Below are 25842 nucleotides of genomic sequence, written 5' to 3' on the forward strand. Positions count from 1 at the left end.
CCGACAAGTGATAGCTGAGGCAAAGAATGAACATTTGTTCACTGGATCATTGGTCAGTGTAAAAGGGTCTTTAAACTTACAACATTTTGGACTGCATATTGAGAGAAAATTTCTCAGAAACACGTATCAAGCTACAATTCTAAAAATATATCCAGAATTTCCAAAAAATGCTATATTTTTTAAGTACCTTGAATTTAAGTTGAAAGTGTTCACCACAAATTACAAGCAGATCTTAAGTGCTTTTAGGTGATATAAAATATGACATTTGTGTCACTATTCATAAACTTACAAACTCAATTGTACTCAGGAACACATGTAGGCTTGTAATACACAGGCTAATGTATTGACATATAGACATATTTCTGTACATAATAGTTCTAAATCACCTAGAGGGATTAAAGGGATTCAATCATTAAAATGCAATTTTTTCTCCCTAACACGTAGGAATATCCTTAAATAAGACTATTCTTCTCCTACCTTTAGGTGTTTTCTCCACACCAACGTTCGGTAGAAATCCGGGTTTTCTTCTGTTTGCAAATGAGTTCTCTCGCAGCACTGGGGGCGGTCCCCAGCACTCAAACAACTTTGGAGTCGTCCCCAATGCTGCGAGAGAAATCTCCAGCGCCGCCACTATCTTTGCCTGGAACGGCATCTCCCTGTGTCTCCTTCTGGCGCTGGCTTAAAACTTCTAGGCATGCACAGTCTGCTGTCAGGCCTTGGGCAGAGCCAACTGCGCATGCCCGCGGCAAATTTCCTGTGACTGCTTACACAGTAAACTGATGTAAGCGGCCATTTTCTTGTGGCTGCTTACACAGTAAGCTGCGGTAATTGGCCACAAGAAAATGGCCACGGGCATGCACAATGAGATCTGCCCGAAGCCCAGTGACAGTGCCGACTGCACATGCCTAGAAGTTTGAAGCAAGGGCCAGAAGGAGATGCAGGGAGAGGCTGTTCCAGGCGAAGATAGAGGAGAGTTCTCTAGCAGCATTGAGGACGCCCCCAGTGCTGTTTGAGCACTGGGGGCCGCCCCCATTGCTGCGAGAGAACTCATTTGCATACAGAAGACAACCTACCTTTCTTACAGCTATTCCTACGTGTTAGGGAGAAATAATTGCATTTTAATGATTGAATCCCTTTAAGCAATAAAAGTAATATAAATTACTACAATATTCAGTTATTTAGAAGCACCATCTCGTACATCTCTTGGAAATATCCATGCAAAGTACTAAACCTGGAAGACTCTCAGTGTATCCTTATTCAGTTTGCTTTCATGCAAGCAGCAAAATATCAAGGGAGAATTTACCAGATAAAAGGATTATGGAAGAAGGTTTAGTTATATAATTTACCTAACGATGTGTTTCTCCAGGAATTAACTTTACCTGTAAATAGAAACTGCTTATCGTTATGGCTCATTGGCATATTATTTGCATCTCATTTCTCATAATGACCTTAATTTGTTATGCTTTGCTTTTCAAGGTAATATTAACCTATTTAATTTTCACATTATGGTCCAAGATTTATCCAGCTATGATACAAAGAACAATTATTCAAATCGAGAAAAATGATCTGAGATAAATCTTATGAGCCAGCCTGAATTTCATGTATGTAAGGGTAAGATTACAACTGTGTTTACTCTTTCCATTCTTCTGGTCTCTCATAACAGAAAAATGGGAAGAGTAATATAAAACAAATCCATGTATTGATGAGCAACAATTGGGCCTTCCTTATGGCATTAGTCATTTTTCACGGTGGAAGAGTCCTACATGGTCTGCGGTTTCGGATGAACTCACATGCAGAAGTGTAAGCATAGACTAACTTATAAATCATATAATAATAGTAGTAGTAATAATTTAATAACATTAACACTAATGTTATTCCTGTTATTCTTCATTCTCACCATTAATGCTTATATCATTATCATTATTACTATCATCATTTCATTGTTGTCGTAATGCATTTTAATCTTTAAGTAGAGGCTGCGATTTAATAGCTGAGATGGAACATTTCAGGATTCTGACTGCTGCATTCTCATCCTGTTTGTCTCCACAGCTTTTCTACTCCCCATAAAATAGGGTTAATCACAACATATTGCTGGACAGGACAAGCCCCAAAAAGCTTATCTCCCACTCAATGCTTATGGGTCACACAACTATGCCATCTTTCCACATATGTAAGATGAGCCAACACTATTAAAATGATTAAATTCTGCCCCTTCAATACTTCATTTGGGACTTCTTGATACTTCCTCTTAGTGGAGCATAGCTGTGCATGTACTGATTGACGTGACGGTATCTCCAGGCGCCATCATCATACTACCTGCAGGAGAACAACATTGATTCATCAGTCTCACCCTTTCCTTTCTCACAAAAACCATCTAAACAGAGGCTGAGGATACAGAACTCTACATAGTACACAAAGGTGAGCAGTAAATTGTCTACACTTGTAGAGGTGTTTTTGAGAACTGATTGTTCTCTTATATTGAAATCACATTGGCCTCTGTGAAAAATATGTTAACAGTAGAGATGAACGAACAGTAAAATGTTCGAGGTTCAATATTCGTTTCGAGAAGCCCCTCAATATTCGACTACTCGAATCGAATATCGAACCCTATTATAGTCTATGTGGGGAAAATGCTCGTTTCAGGGGTAGGCAACTTTGGATCAAACTATACTAACCAAGTCCACGAGGGAGGGTCAGGCTGGATTCTCCAAGCAGTCTTCTCCTTGCAGAGTCCCCGCAGCATCTTCCGACTCTTCATTCACTCTGCCAGGCATCGGGCCTGGGCAGAGACGACTGCGCATGCCCACACTACAAGCGGACATGCGCAGTCGGCTCTCCTCAGGCCCGAAGCCTGGCAGAGTGAATGAAGAGCCGGAAGACGCCGTGGGAAAGCTGCACGGAGAAGACTTCTAAAGGTAGGAGAAGAACCAGCGTTGATTGGCCGACTGTATAGCATTCGGTCAATCAATGCTGGTTCTGCATCGAACTTTTACATTTGAATAGCGAGTGATACTCGATCGAGTACGAGTATTTCGAATACCATAGTATTCGATCAAATACCTACTCGATTGAGTACTACTCGCTCATCTCTAGTTAACAGCACTGCACCAATATGGCTCATTTATTGAGACCTGCCAATGCTTTAATTCGGGAGCTGAGAAACAATGTCCACAATTTGAAAGCTAAAATGCGAGAATTTGCCTCCGTTAACTGACTCTCATTATGACTTAGAAACTGAATTTCCTCTACTGTTATTTAAAGTCTCAGTTTCCTGAAAGATAGGTCTCAACATAACAATATGCAATTTAAAACACTACGTTCAGGTTTTGAAGATAATTGATACTGATGACCTATCAACAGTACAGATCATTGATGACCTATCAACAGTATAGATCATCAGTATGACGGGGGGCGGAGCTTGACCGCCGAGCGCAGTGGTAGCATGTGCCTGTAGCTCCGCTGCATATTAAGCACATAGAGCGTCTCGTAGCTTCATTCCTGGGGAGAAAATGGGCAAAGCTGGCAGAGACAAGGGGGGTGACTTACCTGGCACGCCGAAGATAGCGAAGCAGCAGTCCGACTTGCAGAAATTCCTCCGTAAGAAGAGCCCGCATGCTCGCAGCCGTTCTCCCAAGATGGCGCCGGCGGGCGCGCATGCTGTGGCGCCCGTGTTCGGCTCCGATGTGGACAGTGGAGGAGAAGGAGATAGCGATGAGGGAGCGGCGCCGATGATTTCCAAAGCCTTCCTGAGGAAAGAATTTCACCGAGCTCTACAACAGGCTCTCCAGCCGGTAAGGATGGACTTGGCGGACATTAAATCTGATTTGGCCTCACTAGGCCGCAGAGTGGAGGTGACGGAGGAAGGCTGCTCGAGTCTCACAGCGCATGCGAGGGCATTGGAGATGGTGGTCGCCTCGCAGAAAGATCAAATAGAACGGGCTCTCACCCTCCTGGAAGACCAGGAGAATAGAAGTAGGAGGCGAAACGTGCGGATAAAAGGTATCGCGGAGGAGTGTGCTCAGGAGGACTTAAGGGACAGAGCTATGGCCATCTTTACTGCTCTTTTGGGCCCAGATCGTGCTTCCTCTGTAGTAATAGAAAGAGTGCACAGGGCTCTACGCCCCAAACCAAAATCTGGAGATCCCCCCAGGGATGTATTGTGTGGACTCTTATCCTATGTGGATACTCAGGATATATTGTCAGCTGCGCGGGCTAAACCCGATTTTGTTTTTGAATCTGATAAACTGTCCCTTTATCAAGATCTTGCGCCCTCTACTCTGGCGAAGCGTCGACAACTCAGGCCTCTCTTAGAGGTATTGCGCAAGATGAATATTGCATATTCCTGGCTATACCCCTTCGGACTGTCTATCCAGTTTAAGGGACGTCGCTTGATTGTACAATCTCCTGCTGATCTCACAGTAGTCTGGGAATGTCTAAATATAACTCCGTTAGATATACCATCCTGGTTACCTACGCCTGATTTATCAAAGCTTCCGGAGCTGCCCCCTCCCGATACATGGCCGCCTGCTTCTTGACTTAAGTCACCGAAATCTAGAAGGGCGCTGCACAAGTCCTTATCCTCGGTGTGAGCGAATTGTCTAGGCAGATATGTTGGACTGGCTGTAGTCTAGAGACTTACATCTATCCTTATCCTGCTTACAATGCCTGTGCACTGTTTAGAGGGATTCGTCATCGGGACCCGATTTTTGTATTGAGATACAACCTTGTTTAAGACATGAATAACCTCATTTACGTCTGTAATCCGGTGAAGAGATCGCTGTTTTTGTTGTTTTCATGTCCTATGCTGATATTAATGTCTGTTATTATTACATGTTATCACACGTTGGCCTAGACTCTTGCCCAGTTTACTTTTTCTCCCGAGTTCAGGGAGCTTAGTTATAATACAGGTGGTGGCTATCCATTTGACGCTGGTAGTCTATCGGATACTTCGGTTCCGGGTTTGAGTTGAGATTGAGTTACTTATGTATCCCAGCTTACTTAAGAGATAGATGCTATCTATAGATTACTTAGCTCTGGACTCCTTTCTAGTTTTTTTTTTTTTTTCTCCTTTCTCTCTCAATCTTTAAGCTTTGATGCTGGGTATCCCGGCTCTTGTTATCTGTTACATTAGCTATTTAACTATTCTATTGTGTCCTTGTATCCTGCAGGTTTGATTATTAATCTCTTTTTTATGGCTTTCACTGAGACGTTGTGTGTGCTTGCCGCACCAAGTTCTTTCTCCCCATAGTCACTCGTCTCTGGGTAGTTTGCGTCCAGAGATCTAGTTGGCTATACTTCCTTTAGGTAGGGAGTGTTTGTTCATTAGCAGCGCCCGTACAGGCCGGGGCGCTTCTTTGAAGACCAGCTGGTCATCTTTATTAATAGCTTGTTTTATTTGATTGTTCTGTGTCCTACCCCATTGTGATACCCCTTTGTCTTTGTGTGTTTGTTTTTGCCCCTTTGATCCTTTGTCCTCTGTTGTACTTCTATTGTTCCCCCTTGTTCATTCTCCTACTTCTTATATCTCTCTTCTAGACTACTTCCCCTACTTCTACCTCTACTTCTTCTTCTTCTTCTTTTACTTCTCCTCCCTCTTTTTCCTCTTTCTCCTCTCTTCTCTTTTGCAGAGTTTTTGGACAGGCCCTCCACCCACGAGTTCCGCTCCGATGGCGGGGACGACGGTGACCTCCTATAATGTCCATGGCTGGAACGCTCCTGAGAAGAGACACAGTGTTCTTCTCCTGCTACAAAAGTTGAATACGAAGGTAGTGTTTTTGCAGGAGACACATTTTAAAGCTGGTAGAATTCCCAAGTTGCCTACAAATTATTTTTCTAAATGGTACCATAACCCGAGTAGTTCTGGAGCTTCTAGGGGGGTGACTGTCGCTTTTCATCATTCCATTCCCTTTGCATGCGAACAAGTTTATTCAGATCTCAATGGGAGAGCGCTATTTGTAAAGGGGAAAATTGCCATGGATGCGTACACGTTTGTAAACATGTATGTTCCGACCTCAGGTCAGATATCTTGGCTAGTGGAGACTTTTGAAAGATTACGATTGTTTGCGGAAGGAACCATTGTTTTTGGTACTGATTTAAATATAGCTTTGAATCCACTGTTAGACTCTTCCAGTGGAAAATCACAATTGTCGCAAAGAGCCCTTAGGAAACTGCACCTACTTCTCCAAGAACTAGACTTAGTTGACATATGGATACTTTTACATCCATCAGTCAAGGATTATTCCTTTTATTCGAATCCCAGGTCCTCCTACCAGAGGCTTGATTATGTATTTGTTTCTAAGAAGCTAGTCCCTTACTGTAAGAAGGCACAGATTGGCCCGATTTCCCTATCAGACCATGCTCCAGTGTCTTGTGCCATACGATTTCTTCCCCTTCCTCGTGCAGACTTCTCTTGGAAGTTAAATGAGAGACTTCTTGATTCAGCTGAAGTGCGTGACCTGATATCCAAGCACCTGTCGGAATTTTTTAATATAAACCTCACTGGAGATATCAGTCCCACGGTAGTGTGGGAAACCCACAAACACTATATAAGAGGTATCCTGATCGCACAGGGAGCAAAACAGAAAAAGCTGCAGCAGCAGAAGATTGATTCCCTGCTCCGTCAGATCTCTGAGTTAGAGAAATTACACAAGCGCACCCAAACTCTGTTACAACTTCAGAAGTTGACAGATTTTAGGACGGAGTTAAAAGATATTTTGGCAGCAAAGGCGGCTAAGCATTTTTTGAACTACAAACAGAAATTGTACTCACATGGTAATAAGGGGGGCCGTATGATGACCTCCCTGATTAAAAAGGCTCAGGCAAGGACGTACATACCCTCCATTCGTACTTCTGCTGGTTTAGTTCTGTCTAACACCTCCTCTATAGCTGAGACGTTTAGAGAATTTTATACATCCTTGTATAATCTAAATCCTACTGATACAGTTGAGGCTGCGGAGTTGAGGAAGGTGGCTATCACTAAGTTTCTATCTTCCCTGTCTTTACCCACTATAACCAAAGATCAGGCTGAGCAGCTGCTGGATCCGATTTCGGAGGCAGAACTTAGGTCTATTATCTCCTCCTTCCCTGCCCATAAGAGCCCGGGCCCTGATGGGTACTCTTTGATATATTACAAAACTTTTCAGGATATTCTGGTGTCGCCTCTGACTAAGTCGCTTAATTCAGCCCTTTCAGGAGCTTCGCTCCCTAAACAGGCCTTGGAGGCACATGTCACGCTGATTGCTAAGGAGGGGAGGGACCCCCAGTTATGTGGGAATTATCGTCCAATTTCCTTATTGAACTTGGATTTGAAGATTTGGGCCAAGTTGTTGGCCTCTCGCCTCAAACCCTTGCTACCTGAACTGATTAACGAAGAGCAGGTAGGATTTGTTAAATCCAGAGAGGGCAGGCAGAATTCTATCCGTCTCTTGCATATTACTCGCTTATCTCAGACGTTATCTACCCCCATAGTCCTTCTTGGTTTAGACGCCGAGAAGGCATTTGATCGCGTTAGTTGGGAATTCCTAATGGCCACACTCGAGAGATTTGGGATACCCAAGCCATTTATTTCTGCTATTATGACCCTGTACTCTTCTCCCTATGCTCGGCTTAAGGTAAATGGTACCCTTTCTGCCTCTTTTGACATCGCTAATGGCACGAGACAGGGCTGCCCTCTTTCACCGTCCCTCTTTATCTTAACGTTAGAACCCTTCTTGCAAAAGGTTAGAGAACATCCGGGGATCTTGGGGGTCCCTCTCCCTGGTGGGTCCCTCCACTCCTTGGCTTTCGCGGACGATGTCTTGTTTGTACTTTCTGACCCTTCGACGAGCTTACCACATGTAATAGAGGTGATTGAAGAGTATAGCTTTCTGTCTAATTACAAAATTAACCCGGATAAATGTGAACTACTTAACCTCTCCCTACCCCCAGCCGAGAGGAAGACTCTAGCAGAACGATTCCCATTCAAATGGTCAGACTCCTATCTTAAGTATTTAGGAGTTAAGATAACTCGATATCTTAAAGATCTTTATGATCATAATTATGTCCCTATGCTGAAGGAGGTAGATAAGCTTTTAGCGAAATATGATATACCCTGTATCTCCTGGTTTGGTAGGAGAAGTTTGTTGAAGACGTATATAGCTCCTAAGATTTCCTACCTGCTCAGAGTGCTGCCGATAAAGCTGCCGCTCTCTTTCTTCAAACATCTGAGGTCCTCTTTCTCTCGCTTTCTATGGAGGGGTAGGAGGCCTCGATTGGCATATACCGCTCTCAGCAGAAGGAGATTGGAGGGTGGGATTGACGCTCCAGACCTGTTATATACGTATGAGGCAATCCAATTACAGTTTTGGACAGAGACGGCGACTGCGTCGCCCTCTTCTCCGGTGGGAAGATTGCTTAGGAAGGTCTACGGTGACTACTTTCTTGCCGACTTATGGCTCTCGCCAAGCCCGGTGTCGGTAGGGAGGACAATTTCTAAATCTGATATTATTTTTGGCGGGGCACTCACGGTTTGGGAAAAATACCAACCATTGATCGCTCCAACTCCATCTTTATGTTTACCAGCTGCCTTGGTCCCAGATATCCTCCCGAATAAGCCTCGAAAAATTGAAGACTTTTGGAATGCGCTCTTGTATACTCCTTTGATCTCCCTGTGTGATAGTGGTGACTTCCCAGAGCCAGATGAACTACGTTCCCTGGATGCTTTTGGCAAAATTGCCAATAAACTGTCCTTCTTACATTTAAGTCATTATGACAACTGCAGAAAGGCCTTCGAGGCCTCTTTTGACTGGAAGAGGGGATCTACATATTTTGAACAGATTTACCTCCTGGCCAATCCGAAAAAGTACAAGTCTTCTTCCCTGTTGTACAAAGTGATCAGACCGCCTAGGATCATTAAACCCTTCTACCTATCTAGTTGGGAATCTGAACTACAGGTCACACTTGACCCTTCAGAGGTTGCAGTGATTCTCTCTAGGTCCTATGGTATGTCGACATGTGTGCGGATTCAGGAAACGCACTTCAAGCTGCTTTCGAGATGGTACTGTTCCCCTGACTGGCTGGCGACGCATGGTCTGATAGATTCTGGAACCTGTTGGCGATGTGGCTTGGAAAGAGGCACATTACTGCACCTATGGTGGTCATGCACGAAGCTGAGAGATTTTTGGTCTGGGGTGGAAACTAAATTGAACGAGCTTTGCCCAAACTTACCTGATCTTACGCCATCATTACTGATTTTCTTCCTTCCACTACCGAATATCCCCAAGCACACTCAGAGATTAATTTATCATCTCCTCTCTGCAGCTAAAGCCCTGATACCGTTGTATTGGAAGCAAACCTCAGCCCCTTCCTTATCGGAGTGGGTGGCCAAAACAAATCAGATTGCTCGTTTTGAGGAGATGTTGAGTTGGAACAGGAGGAATAGAAGTTCATATCTCAAGGTCTGGCAACCCTGGCTTGAGATTAGATAGGTTCGCTCACTGTGTTGATTTGCTATCTTCTTTGGAGACAAATCCCATGGGGATGTGCTACCCTTCACTCCTGTGTGTTTGGAGGGGAACCTGTGTCGAGAACTCTGCTACGCTTATGTCTTTATTTCTCTTCTTTATATCTGTTCTTACCCTCCCCCCCCTCTTCTGCTTCTTCTTTATTTTTCCTTTCCTCTTTCTCCTTTTCTCCCCCCCCCCTTTTGTGAAAATGAAAAAAAAAAAGGAGTTTATTGACTTTATTATACCATTATCTGTGTTGTGCTTTGCTATTTACACTCTCATGTCAATTTTCAAGCGCTGCCGGGCTGTGCCCTGTCTGTTTTTGATTTGTCATTTGATATGGTTTTTGTATACTTTTATGTCAATAAACCTGAATTAAAAAAAAAAAAAGATCATCAGTATGACATCATTTGGACCCCATATTGATCCACTAATGAGATGCTGGAAGCCATATATAAGGTATATGGTCTGAAGCAGGCCTGGCAGCTTTGGTTAGCGTTGATACCAGGAACTGCAGCTCCAATGCTATTCAGTAACAATTTTCTTCAGATTTTGGACAACCTCTTTAAGAGCACACCTGAGATTGTTGACAACTCTGAACTCACACAGTATCTTAAAAAAGCTCATCAAACAGCTATTACCAAATTTCACGGATTGTAGACTTCTGATAGCTCCCTTGAGAGATGTCTTAGCACAGATCATGTTTTATTCTGTAAAGAACAAACTGGAATAGAAGGACCAATAGAAACTGCTAAAAAGAAGGATTAATTACCACCCTCATAAGAGTAAGTGACATTATATACAAATATGTCAGTCACCACCCTACATTTTTGCCTCAAACTAGCCCAATCTTTATTAACCTAAAGATACACCATATTTTATATAAATTGAATTTTCTTGTCCAAGTCCTGGTCACTAAAAAGCAACACCTCCATGTCATCAAAAATTTTGAAGTACAAACATTAATGAAATAAAGGAATTAATAGTCAAATTCTTCCATTTCTTCACAAAGGAAATCAACATGGCACATGTAGGACAAGTGGCAAGTCACAACTTGCCAGTCTAAGTTCCTATTTGATACATTGGTTACTACTAGAGATGAGCGAACACTAAAATGTCCGAGGTTCGAAATCCGATTCGAACAGCCACACACTGTTTGACTATTCGATCGGATTTCGAACCCCATTATAGTCTATGGGGGGAAATGCTCCTTTCAGGGGTAGGCAAAATTTAATAAAATTATACTTACCAAGTACACGAGTGACGGTCGGGCTGGATCCTCCGTGCAGTCTTCTCCCGGCACAGCGTCCCCCCGTCTTCTTCCGGCTGAAATTCACTCTGCCTAGGCATCGGGGCATGCGTAGTCGGCTCTGCCCGGCCCGCCACCTGAGCAGAGCCGACTGCGCATGAGAGGGCATGTTCGCGCATGCGCAGTTGGCTCTGCCTAGGCCGGATGCCTAGGCAGAGTGAATTCCAGCCAGAAGACGCCGCGGGGACACTGCACGGAGAAGACTTCTAAAGGTAAGAGAAGAACCAGCGTTGAGTGGCAGAATGTATAGCATTCTGCCACTCAACGCTGGTTATGCATCGAACCTTAAACTTCGAACAGCTCATAGTGTTCGATCGAGTACGAATATTTCGAATACCGTAGTATTCGATCGAACACCTACTCGATCGAACACTACTCGCTCATCTCTAGTTACTACTTAAAGCTACTTAAAGTTTCTGTTCAGTCAATAACAATTTAAGTGTTCCTTTCCCCATTTCTTTGGCAGCAAATATGCTGATCTTCTTAACTCCAAAACCGACCTAGAGTCTAACCCAGTTACAAATATGTAATAACCAAAAAATCTCAACAGTCTTAGTTTTCTATAAAAAATACTTTTTTATTTTTTTGCATGAATAAAATTTATAATTTATAGCTACAGATACACCCCAGAGTGATCAGATGTATGAATAAACATGACACATTTTTTCTTTCTCTCCTTCCATCTACATTATATCCACTTCGCCTAAATGGCATTAGAGTTATATACTAGAGATGAGCGAACACTAAAATGTTCGAGGTTCGAAATTCGATTCGAACAGCCGCTCAATGTTCGTGTGTTCGAACGGGTTTCGAACCCCATTATAGTCTATGGGGAACAGATACTCGTTAAGGGGGAAACCCAAATCCGTGTCTGGAGGGTCACCAAGTCCACTATGACACCCCAGGAAATGATGCCAACACCTCTGGAATGACACTGGGACAGCAGGGGAAGCATGTCTGGGGGCATCTAACACACCAAAGACCCTCTATTACCCCAACATCACAGCCTAACAACTACACACTTTACACACTCAATACCACCTCTCTGACAGTAGGAAAACACCTTGAAACATGTGTATTTGGCACTTGCAGTGAGGAGAGCTTGTCACCAGCAGTGAATTTGGCCCTTGTAGTAAGTTGAGGTTGGCACCAACATTTGTTTTGAAAATCAGGGTGGATTGAGCCTCTAACCAGCAGAGTTTGGGCAAATTCATGGTGGAGGGAGCCTCTAAAAACCCCAGTTTGGACCAATTCATGGTGGAGGGAGACTCTAAAAACCCCAGTTTGGACCAATTCATGGTGGAGGGAGCCTCTAAAAACCCCAGTTTGGACCAATTCATGGTGGAGGGAGCCTCTAACCAGCCCAGTTTGGGCAAATTCATGGTGGAGGGAGCCTCTAACCAGCCCAGTTTGGACCAATTAATGGTGGAGGGAGCCTCTAACCAGCCCAGTTTGGACCAATTAATGGTGGAGGGAGCCTCTAACCACCCCAGTTTGGACCAATTCATGGTGGAGGGAGCCTCTAACCAGCCCAGTTTGGACCAATTCATGGTGGAGGGAGCCTCTAAAAAACCCAGTTTGGACCAATTCATGGTGGAGGGAGCCTCTAAATAGCCCAGTTTGGGCAAATTCATGGTGGAGGGAGCCTCTAACCACCCCAGTTTGGACCAATTCATGGTGGAGGGAGCCTCTAAACAGCCAAGTTTGGACCAATTCATGGTGAAGGGAGCCTCTAAAAACCCGTTTGGACCAATTCATGGTGGAGGGAGCCTCTAACCAGCCCAGTTTGGGCAAATTCATGGTGGAGGGAGCCTCTAAACAGCCCAGTTTGGGCAAATTCATGGTGGAGGGAGCCTCTAACCAGCCCAGTTTGGACCAATTCATGGTGGAGGGAGCCTCTAACCAGCCCAGTTTGGGCAAATTCATGGTGGAGGGAGCCTCTAAACAGCCCAGTTTGGGCAAATTCATGGTGGAGGGAGCCTCTAACCAGCCCAGTTTGGACCAATTAATGGTGGAGGGAGCCTCTAAACAGCCAAGTTTTGGGAAATTCATGGTGGAGGGAGCCTCTAACCAGCCCAGTTTGGACCAATTAATGGTGGAGGGAGCCTCTAAACAGCCAAGTTTGGACCAATTCATGGTGGAGGGAGCCTCTAAAAACCCCAGTTTGGACCAATTCATGGTGGAGGGAGCCTCTAACCAGCCCAGTTTGGGCAAATTCATGGTGGAGGGAGCCTCTAAACAGCCCAGTTTGGGCAAATTCATGGTGGAGGGAGCCTCTAACCAGCCCAGTTTGGACCAATTAATGGTGGAGGGAGCCTCTAAACAGCCAAGTTTTGGGAAATTCATGGTGGAGGGAGCCTCTAACCAGCCCAGTTTGGACCAATTCATGGTGGAGGGAGCCTCTAACCAGCCCAGTTTGGACCAATTCATGGTGGAGGGAGCCTCTAAACAGCCCAGTTTGGGCAAATTCATGGTGGAGGGAGCCTCTAAAAAACCCAGTTTGGACCAATTCATGGTGGAGGGAGCCTCTAATTAGCCCAGTTTGGACCAATTAATTGTGGAGGGAGCCTCTAACCAGCCCAGTTTGGACCAATTAATGGTGGAGGGAGCCTCTAACCACCCCAGTTTGGGCAAATTCATGGTGGAGGGAGCCTCTAACCAGCCCAGTTTGGACCAATTAATGGTGGAGGGAGCCTCTAAACAGCCAAGTTTTGGGAAATTCATGGTGGAGGGAGCCTCTAACCAGCCCAGTTTGGACCAATTCATGGTGGAGGGAGCCTCTAAACAGCCCAGTTTGGGCAAATTCATGGTGGAGGGAGCCTCTAAAAAACCCAGTTTGGACCAATTCATGGTGGAGGGAGCCTCTAACCAGCCCAGTTTGGACCAATTAATGGTGGAGGGAGCCTCTAAACAGCCAAGTTTTGGGAAATTCATGGTGGAGGGAGCCTCTAACCAGCCCAGTTTGGACCAATTCATGGTGGAGGGAGCCTCTAACCACCCCAGTTTGGACCAATTCATGGTGGAGGGAGCCTCTAAACAGCCAAGTTTGGACCAATTCATGGTGAAGGGAGCCTCTAAAAACCCGTTTGGACCAATTCATGGTGGAGGGAGCCTCTAACCAGCCCAGTTTGGGCAAATTCATGGTGGAGGGAGCCTCTAAACAGCCCAGTTTGGGCAAATTCATGGTGGAGGGAGCCTCTAACCAGCCCAGTTTGGACCAATTCATGGTGGAGGGAGCCTCTAACCAGCCCAGTTTGGACCAATTCATGGTGGAGGGAGCCTCTAAACAGCCCAGTTTGGGCAAATTCATGGTGGAGGGAGCCTCTAAAAAACCCAGTTTGGACCAATTCATGGTGGAGGGAGCCTCTAATTAGCCCAGTTTGGACCAATTAATTGTGGAGGGAGCCTCTAACCAGCCCAGTTTGGACCAATTAATGGTGGAGGGAGCCTCTAACCACCCCAGTTTGGACCAATTAATGGTGGAGGGAGCCTCTAACCACCCCAGTTTGGGCAAATTCATGGTGGAGGGAGCCTCTAACCAGCCCAGTTTGGACCAATTAATGGTGGAGGGAGCCTCTAAACAGCCAAGTTTTGGGAAATTCATGGTGGAGGGAGCCTCTAACCAGCCCAGTTTGGACCAATTCATGGTGGAGGGAGCCTCTAAACAGCCCAGTTTGGGCAAATTCATGGTGGAGGGAGCCTCTAAACAGCCCAGTTTGGGCAAATTCATGGTGGAGGGAGCCTCTAACCAGCCCAGTTTGGACCAATTAATGGTGGAGGGAGCCTCTAAACAGCCAAGTTTTGGGAAATTCATGGTGGAGGGAGCCTCTAACCAGCCCAGTTTGGACCAATTAATGGTGGAGGGAGCCTCTAACCACCCCAGTTTGGACCAATTCATGGTGGAGGGAGCCTCTAAACAGCCCAGTTTGGGCAAATTCATGGTGGAGGGAGCCTCTAAAAAACCCAGTTTGGACCAATTCATGGTGGAGGGAGCCTCTAATTAGCCCAGTTTGGACCAATTAATTGTGGAGGGAGCCTCTAACCAGCCCAGTTTGGACCAATTAATGGTGGAGGGAGCCTCTAACCACCCCAGTTTGGACCAATTAATGGTGGAGGGAGCCTCTAACCTGCCCAGTTTGGACCAATTAATGGTGGAGGGAGCCTCTAACCACCCCAGTTTGGACCAATTCATGGTGGAGGGAGCCTCTAACCAGCCCAGTTTGGACCAATTCATGGTGGAGGGAGCCTCTAATTAGCCCAGTTTGGACCAATTAATGGTGGAGGGAGCCTCTAACCACCCCAGTTTGGGCAAATTCATGGTGGAGGGAGCCTCTAACCAGCCCAGTTTGGACCAATTAATGGTGGAGGGAGCCTCTAAACAGCCAAGTTTTGGGAAATTCATGGTGGAGGGAGCCTCTAACCACCCCAGTTTGGACCAATTAATGGTGGAGGGAGCCTCTAACCTGCCCAGTTTGGACCAATTAATGGTGGAGGGAGCCTCTAACCACCCCAGTTTGGACCAATTCATGGTGGAGGGAGCCTCTAACCAGCCCAGTTTGGACCAATTCATGGTGGAGGGAGCCTCTAATTAGCCCAGTTTGGACCAATTAATGGTGGAGGGAGCCTCTAACCACCCCAGTTTGGGCAAATTCATGGTGGAGGGAGCCTCTAACCAGCCCAGTTTGGACCAATTAATGGTGGAGGGAGCCTCTAAACAGCCAAGTTTTGGGAAATTCATGGTGGAGGGAGCCTCTAACCAGCCCAGTTTGGACCAATTCATGGTGGAGGGAGCCTCTAAAAACCCCAGTTTGGACCAATTCATGGTGGAGGGAGCCTCTAAACAGCCCAGTTTGGGCAAATTCATGGTGGAGGGAGCCTCTAACCAGCAGAGTTGGTGGAAATCAGGGTGGAGGGAGCCTCTAACCAGCAGAGTTGGGGGAAATCAGGGTGGAGGGAGCCTAGTATTAGCAGAATTGTGCAATGCTTATGGTGGATGAGTATGAGGATGCGGAGGAATTGGAGAGGTTGAGTACAGACATGGAGTTTCATGTTGGGGTGCTTTACACAGGTGGGCACAAAAATGACGGCTCTACCCAGTGGTGGTTCATTTTTATCAAAGTGAGCCGGTCGGCACTCTCAGCTGACAGACGGGTGCGCTTGTCAGTGATGATGCCACCGGCTGCACTGAACACCCTCTCAGATAGGACGCTGGCGGCAGGACAGGACAGCACCTCCAAGGCATATAGGGCAAGTTCAAGCCACAGGTCCAACTTCGACACCCAATACGTGTAGGGCGCAGAGGGGTCGGAGAGGACAGGGCTGTGGTCGGAAAGGTATTCCCGCAACATGCGCCTATACTTCTCACGCCTGGTGACACTAGGACCCTCCGTGGCGGCACTTTGGCGAGGGGGTGCCATCAAGGTGTCCCAGACCTTAGACAGTGTGCCCCTCGTTTGTGTGGACCGGTGAGAACTTGGTTGCCTACTGGAGGAACTGCCCTCCCTGCCGCCAACGTCACATGCTGGAAACATCTCCATCATATTCTGCACCAATTGCCTGTGGCAAGCATTGATGCGATTGGCCCTCCCCTCTACCGGAATAAAAGACGAGATGTTGTTTTTATACCGGGGGTCAAGGATAGCAAAGATCCAGTACTGGTTGTCCTCCATGATTTTGACAATACGCTTGTCGGTTGTAAAGCACCCCAACATGAACTCAGCCATGTCTGCCACAGTGTTAGTTGGCATGACTCCTCTGGCCCCACCGGAAAGTTCAATCTCCATTTCCTCCTCATCCTCCATGTCTACCCATCCGCGCTGCAACAATGGGACGATTCGAAGTTGCCCGGAAGCCTCCTGTATCACCATCACATCATCGGACAACTCTTCTTCCTCCTCCTCCTCCTCCTCCTCCTCCATTAAACGCAGTGAAGCGGACAGATGTGTGGACCTACTCTCCAGCTGTGACGGATCGGATGCTATCCCTAACTCCTCTGTGTGATCTGAGTTATCCCTGATGTCAATCAGGGATTCTCTCAGAACACACAAGAGCGGGATTGTAAGGCTCACCATCGCATCCTCAGAGCTCACCCTCCTTGTGGACTCCTCAAAGACCCGTAGGATGTCACAAAGGTCTCTCATCCATGGCCACTCATGGATGTGAAACTGAGGCAGCTGACTTTGTGGCACCCTAGGGTTTTGTAGCTGGTATTCCATCAAAGGTCTCTGCTGCTCAACCACTCTATTCAACATCTGAAACGTTGAGTTCCAGCGTGTGGGGACGTCGCACAAAAGCCGGTGTTGTGGCACATGCAGGCGTTGCTGGAGAGATTTTAAGCTAGCAGCGGCTACTGTCGACTTGCGAAAGTGGGCGCACATGCGCCGCACTTTCACCAGTAGCTCTGGAACATTGGGGTAGCTCTTTAGGAAACGTTGCACCACTAGGTTGAAGACGTGGGCCAGGCATGGAACATGTTGGAGTCCGGCAAGCTCCAGAGCTGCTACCAGGTTCCGGCCGTTATCACAAACGACCATGCCTGGGCCCAGGTGCAGCGGCTCAAACCATATTGCCGTCTCATCGAGGAGGGCATCCCTCACCTCGGAGGCAGTGTGCTGTCTGTCCCCCAAGCTGATCAGCTTCAGCACAGCCTGCTGACGTCTACCAACGCCAGTGCTGCAACGTTTCCAACTCGTAGCTGGGGTCAATCTAACAGCGGAGGAGGAGGCGGTGGCGGAGGAGGAGGCGGTGGCGGAGGAGGAGGCGGTAGAGGAGGAGGAGGAGGGGGGTGTTCTTCTCGTGTCCCTGCCAGGAATGTTAGGCGGGGAGACGAGGTACACCGGGCCAGTTTGGGAAGCAGTCCCAGCCTCAACTACATTCACCCAGTGTGCCGTCAGTGAAATGTAGCGTCCCTGTCCGCATGCACTTGTCCACGCGTCGGTGGTCAAGTGGACCTTTGTGCAAAGCGCGGAACTAAGGGCCCGCCTGATGTTGAGTGACACGTGCTGGTGCAAGGCGGGGACGGCACACCGGGAGAAGTAGTGACGGCTAGGGACGGCATAGCGAGGTGCCGCAGTTGCCATCAGGTCCAGGAAGGCGGGAGTTTCAACAAGCCGGAACGCCAACATCTCCTGGGCCAGCAGTTTAGCGATGTTGGCGTTCAAGGCTTGCGCGTGTGGGTGGTTAGCAGTGTATTTCTGCCGCCGCTCCAATGTCTGAGAGATGGTGGGTTGTTGTAAAGAAACGCCTGATGGTGCCTTTGATGGTGCAGGAGAAGGAGATAAGACAGGACCAGGGGAGGATGAGGTAGAAGTCAACAAAGTGGCGGAGGCAGATGAAGTGGTGTCCTGGCTCGTCCTCTGGAGTGCATCGCCAGCACAGTCAGCAGTGGCAGTGGCAGAGGCAGAGGCAGAGGCAGTGGCAGTGGCGTGAACGGCAGGCGGCCTTTGTCCTGCCGTTGCTGCCTGCCACTGATTCCAGTGCTTGGATTCCAAATGACGGCGCATTGAAGTGGTGGACAGGTTGCTCTTCTCAGAGCCCCTAATCAATTTCGAGAGGCAAATTGTGCAGACAACACTATATCTGTCCTCGGCGCATTCCTTGAAAAAACTCCACACCTTCGAGAAACGTGCCCTCGAGGTGGGAGTTTTTCGGGGCTGGGTACGAACTGGAACATCTTGGGAGATTCCGGGTGTGGCCTGGCTTCGCCTAAGCTGCTGACCTCTGCCTCTGCCTCTAGCTACCCTTTTTGGTGCTGCACCTGCCTCAACATCCACACTACTTTCCCCGCTTGACATCCCCCCTGTCCAGGTCGGGTCAGTGTCCTCATCATCCACCACTTCCTCTTCCAACTCCTGTCTCATCTCCTCCTCCCGCACAATGCGCCGGTCAACTGGATGCCCTGACGGCAACTGCGTCACATCATCGTCGATGAGGGTGGGTTGCTGGTCATCCACCACCAAATCGAACGGAGATGGAGGAGACTCTAGTGTTTGAGCATCTGGACACAGATGCTCCTCTGTTAGGTTCGTGGAATCGTGACGTGGAGAGGCAGGTTGAGGGACAATGAAAGGAGCGGAGAACAGCTCTGGGGAGCAGGGACAGTTTGGGTTATTGTTCTGTAAAGCTTCGGAATTTTGGGAGGAAGGAAGACAAGACTGTTGGGTAATAGGAGGAGAGGAGGCAGAGTCTGACTGGCTGCTGGACAATGTGCTGTAAGCGTTCTCTGACAGCCATTGCAAGACCTGTTCCTGGTTCTCGGGCCTACTAAGGTTTGTACCCTGCAGTTTAGTTAATGTGGCAAGCAACCCTGGCACTGTGGAGTGGCGCAATGCTTGCTGCCCCACAGGAGTAGGCACGGGACGCCCTGTGGCTTCACTGCTACCTTGCTCCCCAGAACCATTCCCCCGACCTCGCCCACGGCCTCGTCCACGTCCCTTTCCGGGAGCCTTGCGCATTTTGAATTCCTAGTTAGAAATTGGCACTGTATACCAGTAGTAAAAATTGTGGGTGCACGTAACCCCAATATATTCTTTGAATTACCAGTCAGAAACTGGCACTATATGGCAGTAGCAAGAAATGAGGGTATTTGTATTCCCAATATACTCTTTGAATTCCCAGTCAGACAATGGCACTGTATACCAGTAGTAAAAATTGTGGGTGCACGTAACCCCAATATATTCTTTGAATTACCAGTCAGAAACTGGCACTATATGGCAGTAGCAAGAAATGAGGGTATTTATAACCCCAATATATTCTTTGAATTCCCAGTCAGACAATGGCACTGTATACCAGTAGTAAAAATTGTGGGTGCACGTAACCCCAATATATTCTTTGAAATCCCAGTCAGAAACTGGCACTATATGGCAGTAGCAAGAAATGAGGGTATTTGTATTCCCAATATACTCTTTGAATTCCCAGTCAGACAATGGCACTGTATACCAGTAGTAAAAATTGTGGGTGCACGTAACCCCAATATATTCTTTGAATTCCCAGTCAGAAACTGGCACTATATGGCAGTAGCAAGAAATGAGGGTATTTGTATTCCCAATATACTCTTTGAATTCCCAGTCAGACAATGGCACTGTATACCAGTAGTAAAAATTGTGGGTGCACGTAACCCCAATATATTCTTTGAATTCCCAGTCAGAAACTGGCACTATATGGCAGTAGCAAGAAATGAGGGTATTTGTATTCCCAATATACTCTTTGAATTCCCAGTCAGACAATGGCACTGTATACCAGTAGTAAAAATTGTGGGTGCACGTAACCCCAATATATTCTTTGAATTCCCAGTCAGAAACTGGCACTATATGGCAGTAGCAAGAAATGAGGGTATTTGTATTCCCAATATACTCTTTGAATTCCCAGTCAGACAATGGCACTGTATACCAGTAGTAAAAATTGTGGGTGCACGTAACCCCAATATATTCTTTGAATTCCCAGTCAGAAACTGGCACTATATGGCAGTAGCAAGAAATGAGGGTATTTGTATTCCCAATATACTCTTTGAATTCCCAGTCAGACAATGGCACTGTATACCAGTAGTAAAAATTGTGGGTGCACGTAACCCCAATATATTCTTTGAATTCCCAGTCAGAAACTGGCACTATATGGCAGTAGCAAGAAATGAGGGTATTTGTATTCCCAATATACTCTTTGAATTCCCAGTCAGACAATGGCACTGTATACCAGTAGTAAAAATTGTGGGTGCACGTAACCCCAATATATTCTTTGAATTACCAGTCAGAAACTGGCACTATATGGCAGTAGCAAGAAATGAGGGTATTTATAACCCCAATATATTCTTTGAATTCCCAGTCAGACAATGGCACTGTATACCAGTAGTAAAAATTGTGGGTGCACGTAACCCCAATAAATTCTTTGAATTCCCAGTCAGAAACTGGCACTATATGGCAGTAGCAAGAAATGAGGGTATTTATAACCCCAATATACTCTTTGAATTCCCAGTCAGACAATGGCACTGTATACCAGTAGTAAAAATTGTGGGTGCACGTAACTCCAATATATTCTTTGAATTCCCAGTCAGAAACTGGCACTATATGGCAGTAGCAAGAAATGAGGGTATTTGTATTCCCAATATACTCTTTGAATTCCCAGTCAGACAATGGCACTGTATACCAGTAGTAAAAATTGTGGGTGCACGTAACCCCAATATATTCTTTGAATTACCAGTCAGAAACTGGCACTATATGGCAGTAGCAAGAAATGAGGGTATTTATAACCCCAATATATTCTTTGAATTCCCAGTCAGACAATGGCACTGTATACCAGTAGTAAAAATTGTGGGTGCACGTAACCCCAATATATTCTTTGAATTCCCAGTCAGAAACTGGCACTATATGGCAGTAGCAAGAAATGAGGGTATTTATAACCCCAATATATTCTTTGAATTCCCAGTCAGACAATGGCACTGTATACCAGTAGTAAAAATTGTGGGTGCACGTAACCCCAATATATTCTTTGAATTCCCAGTCAGAAACTGGCACTATATGGCAGTAGCAAGAAATGAGGGTATTTGTATTCCCAATATACTCTTTGAATTCCCAGTCAGACAATGGCACTGTATACCAGTAGTAAAAATTGTGGGTGCACGTAACCCCAATATATTCTTTGAATTCCCAGTCAGAAACTGGCACTATATGGCAGTAGCAAGAAATGAGGGTATTTATAACCCCAATATATTCTTTGAATTCCCAGTCAGACAATGGCACTGTATACCAGTAGTAAAAATTGTGGGTGCACGTAACCCCAATATATTCTTTGAATTCCCAGTCAGAAACTGGCACTATATGGCAGTAGCAAGAAATGAGGGTATTTGTATTCCCAATATACTCTTTGAATTCCCAGTCAGACAATGGCACTGTATACCAGTAGTAAAAATTGTGGGTGCACGTAACCCCAATATATTCTTTGAATTACCAGTCAGAAACTGGCACTATATGGCAGTAGCAAGAAATGAGGGTATTTATAACCCCAATATATTCTTTGAATTCCCAGTCAGACAATGGCACTGTATACCAGTAGTAAAAATTGTGGGTGCACGTAACCCCAATATATTCTTTGAATTCCCAGTCAGAAACTGGCACTATATGGCAGTAGCAAGAAATGAGGGTATTTGTATTCCCAATATACTCTTTGAATTCCCAGTCAGACAATGGCACTGTATACCAGTAGTAAAAATTGTGGGTGCACGTAACCCCAATATATTCTTTGAATTACCAGTCAGAAACTGGCACTATATGGCAGTAGCAAGAAATGAGGGTATTTGTATTCCCAATATATTCTTTGAATTCCCAGTCAGACAATGGCACTGTATACCAGTAGTAAAAATTGTGGGTGCACGTAACCCCAATATATTCTTTGAATTCCCAGTCAGAAACTGGCACTATATGGCAGTAGCAAGAAATGACGGTATTTGTATTCCCAATATACTCTTTGAATTCCCAGTCAGACAATGGCACTGTATACCAGTAGTAAAAATTGTGGGTGCACGTAACCCCAATATATTCTTTGAATTACCAGTCAGAAACTGGCACTATATGGCAGTAGCAAGAAATGAGGGTATTTGTATTCCCAATATATTCTTTGAATTCCCAGTCAGACAATGGCACTGTATACCAGTAGTAAAAATTGTGGGTGCACGTAACCCCAATATATTCTTTGAATTCCCAGTCAGAAACTGGCACTATATGGCAGTAGCAAGAAATGAGGGTATTTGTATTCCCAATATACTCTTTGAATTCCCAGTCAGACAATGGCACTGTATACCAGTAGTAAAAATTGTGGGTGCACGTAACCCCAATATATTCTTTGAATTACCAGTCAGAAACTGGCACTATATGGCAGTAGCAAGAAATGAGGGTATTTATAACCCCAATATATTCTTTGAATTCCCAGTCAGACAATGGCACTGTATACCAGTAGTAAAAATTGTGGGTGCACGTAACCCCAATATATTCTTTGAATTCCCAGTCAGAAACTGGCACTATATGGCAGTAGCAAGAAATGAGGGTATTTGTATTCCCAATATACTCTTTGAATTCCCAGTCAGACAATGGCACTGTATACCAGTAGTAAAAATTGTGGGTGCACGTAACCCCAATATATTCTTTGAATTACCAGTCAGAAACTGGCACTATATGGCAGTAGCAAGAAATGAGGGTATTTGTATTCCCAATATATTCTTTGAATTCCCAGTCAGACAATGGCACTGTATACCAGTAGTAAAAATTGTGGGTGCACGTAACCCCAATATATTCTTTGAATTACCAGTCAGAAACTGGCACTATATGGCAGTAGCAAGAAATGAGGGTATTTGTATTCCCAATATATTCTTTGAATTCCCAGTCAGACAATGGCACTGTATACCAGTAGTAAAAATTGTGGGTGCACGTAACCCCAATATATTCTTTGAATTCCCAGTCAGACACTGGCACTATATGGCAGTAGCAAGAAATGAGGGTATTTGTATTCCCAATATACTCTTTGAATTCCCAGTCAGACAATGGCACTGTATACCAGTAGTAAAAATTGTGGGTGCACGTAACCCCAATATATTCTTTGAATTCCCAGTCAGACACTGGCACTATATGGCAGTAGCAAGAAATGAGGGTATTTGTATTCCCAATATATTCTTTGAATTCCCAGTCAGACAATGGCACTGTATACCAGTAGTAAAAATTGTGGGTGCACGTAACCCCAATATATTCTTTGAATTACCAGTCAGAAACTGGCACTATATGGCAGTAGCAAGAAATGAGGGTATTTGTATTCCCAATATATTCTTTGAATTCCCAGTCAGACAATGGCACTGTATACCAGTAGTAAAAATTGTGGGTGTATATAGCCCCAATTCTATTGCTAGGGGACTTGCAGGGTATTTCTGGGGTGAAGGTGGGGGGGCACACCGTTGGAACGGGTATCGGGGTATATATCGGGTATACGGGAATACACTGACAGTGTATTCCATTCAGGATCCTGGGAAAGCTGGGTTGCGGCGATTGAGCCCGTCAGTGCCACGTTACACTGACAAGCTTCTCCCTGGAATTTAGCTCTTACAAGAGCTGTTGGTTGTCTTCTCCTTCCTATCCTAGCCTGTCCCTGCCTACCCAGAATCTAAGCCCTAGCTAGCTGGACGGAAACCTCCGTCCTCGGTGAATTGCAAGCTCAGAATGACGCGAAGCTGGGCGTCGCTGTTCTTTTAAATTAGAGGTCACATGTTTTCGGCAGCCAATGGGTTTTGCCTACTTTTTTCAACGTCACCGGTGTCGTAGTTCCTGTCCCACCTACCCAGCGCTGTTATTGGAGCAAAAAAGGCGCCAGGGAAGGTGGGAGGGGAATCGAGTAATGGCGCACTTTACCACGCGGTGTTCGATTCGATTCGAACATGCCGAACAGCCTAATATCCGATCGAACATGAGTTCGATAGAACACTGTTCGCTCATCTCTATTATATACTAGAGATGAGCGAACACTAAAATGTTCGAGGTTCGAAATTCGAATCGAACAGCCGCTCACTGTTCGTGTGTTCGAACGGGTTTCGAACCCCATTATAGTCTATGGGGAACAGATACTCGTTAAGGGGGAAACCCAAATCCGTGTCTGGAGGGTCACCAAGTCCACTATGACACCACAGGAAATGATGCCAACACCTCTGGAATGACACTGGGACAGCAGGGGAAGCATGTCTGGGGGCATCTAACACACCAAAGACCCTCTATTACCCCAACATCACAGCCTAACAACTACACACTTTACACACTCAATACCACCTCTCTGACAGTAGGAAAACACCTTGAAACATGTGTATTTGGCACTTGCAGTGAGGAGAGCTTGTCACCAGCAGTGAATTTGGCCCTTGTAGTAAGTTGAGGTTGGCACCAACATTTGTTTTGAAAATCAGGGTGGATTGAGCCTCTAACCAGCAGAGTTTGGACAAATTCATGGTGGAGGGAGCCTCTAAAAACCCCAGTTTGGACCAATTCATGGTGGACGGAGCCTCTAAAAACCCCAGTTACGACCAATTCATGGTGGAGGGAGCCTCTAAAAACCCCAGTTTGGACCAATTCATGGTGGAGGGAGCCTCTAAAAACCCCAATTTGGACCAATTCATGGTGGAGGGAGCCTCTAAACAGCCCAGTTTGGGCAAATTCATGGTGGAGGGAGCCTCTAAAAACCCCAGTTTGGACCAATTCATGGTGGAGGGAGCCTCTAAAAAACCCAGTTTGAACTAATTCACGGTGTAGGGAGCCTCTAAACAGCCCAGTTTGGGCAAATTCATGGTGGAGGGAGCCTCTAAAAACCCCAGTTTGGACCAATTCATGGTGGAGGGAGCCTCTAAAAACCCCAGTTTGGACCAATTCATGGTGGAGGGAGCCTCTAAAAACCCCAGTTTGGACCAATTCATGGTGGAGGGAGCCTCTAAAAAACCCAGTTTGGACCAATTCATGGTGGAGGGAGCCTCTAAAAACCCCAGTTTGGACCAATTCATGGTGGAGGGAGCCTCTAACCAGCCCAGTTTGGACCAATTCATGGTGGAGGGAGCCTCTAAAAACCCCAGTTTGGACCAATTCATGGTGGAGGGAGCCTCTAAAAACCCCAATTTGGACCAATTCATGGTGGAGGGAGCCTCTAACCAGCCCAGTTTGGACCAATTCATGGTGGAGGGAGCCTCTAACCAGCCCAGTTTGGGCAAATTCATGGTGGAGGGAGCCTCTAAAAACCCCAATTTGGACCAATTCATGGTGGAGGGAGCCTCTAAACAGTCCAGTTTGGGCAAATTCATGGTGGAGGGAGCCTCTAAAAACCCCAGTTTGGACCAATTCATGGTGGAGGGAGCCTCTAAAAAACCCAGTTTGGACCAATTCATGGTGGAGGGAGCCTCTAACCAGCCCAGTTTGGACCAATTCATGGTGGAGGGAGCCTCTAAAAACCCCAGTTTGGACCAATTCATGGTGGAGGGAGCCTCTAAACAGCCCAGTTTGGACCAATTCATGGTGGAGGGAGCCTCTAAAAACCCCAATTTGGACCAAT

The sequence above is a fragment of the Leptodactylus fuscus genome, chromosome 2 (genome assembly GCF_031893055.1).
Source record: "Leptodactylus fuscus isolate aLepFus1 chromosome 2, aLepFus1.hap2, whole genome shotgun sequence".
Taxonomy (NCBI): domain Eukaryota; kingdom Metazoa; phylum Chordata; class Amphibia; order Anura; family Leptodactylidae; genus Leptodactylus; species Leptodactylus fuscus.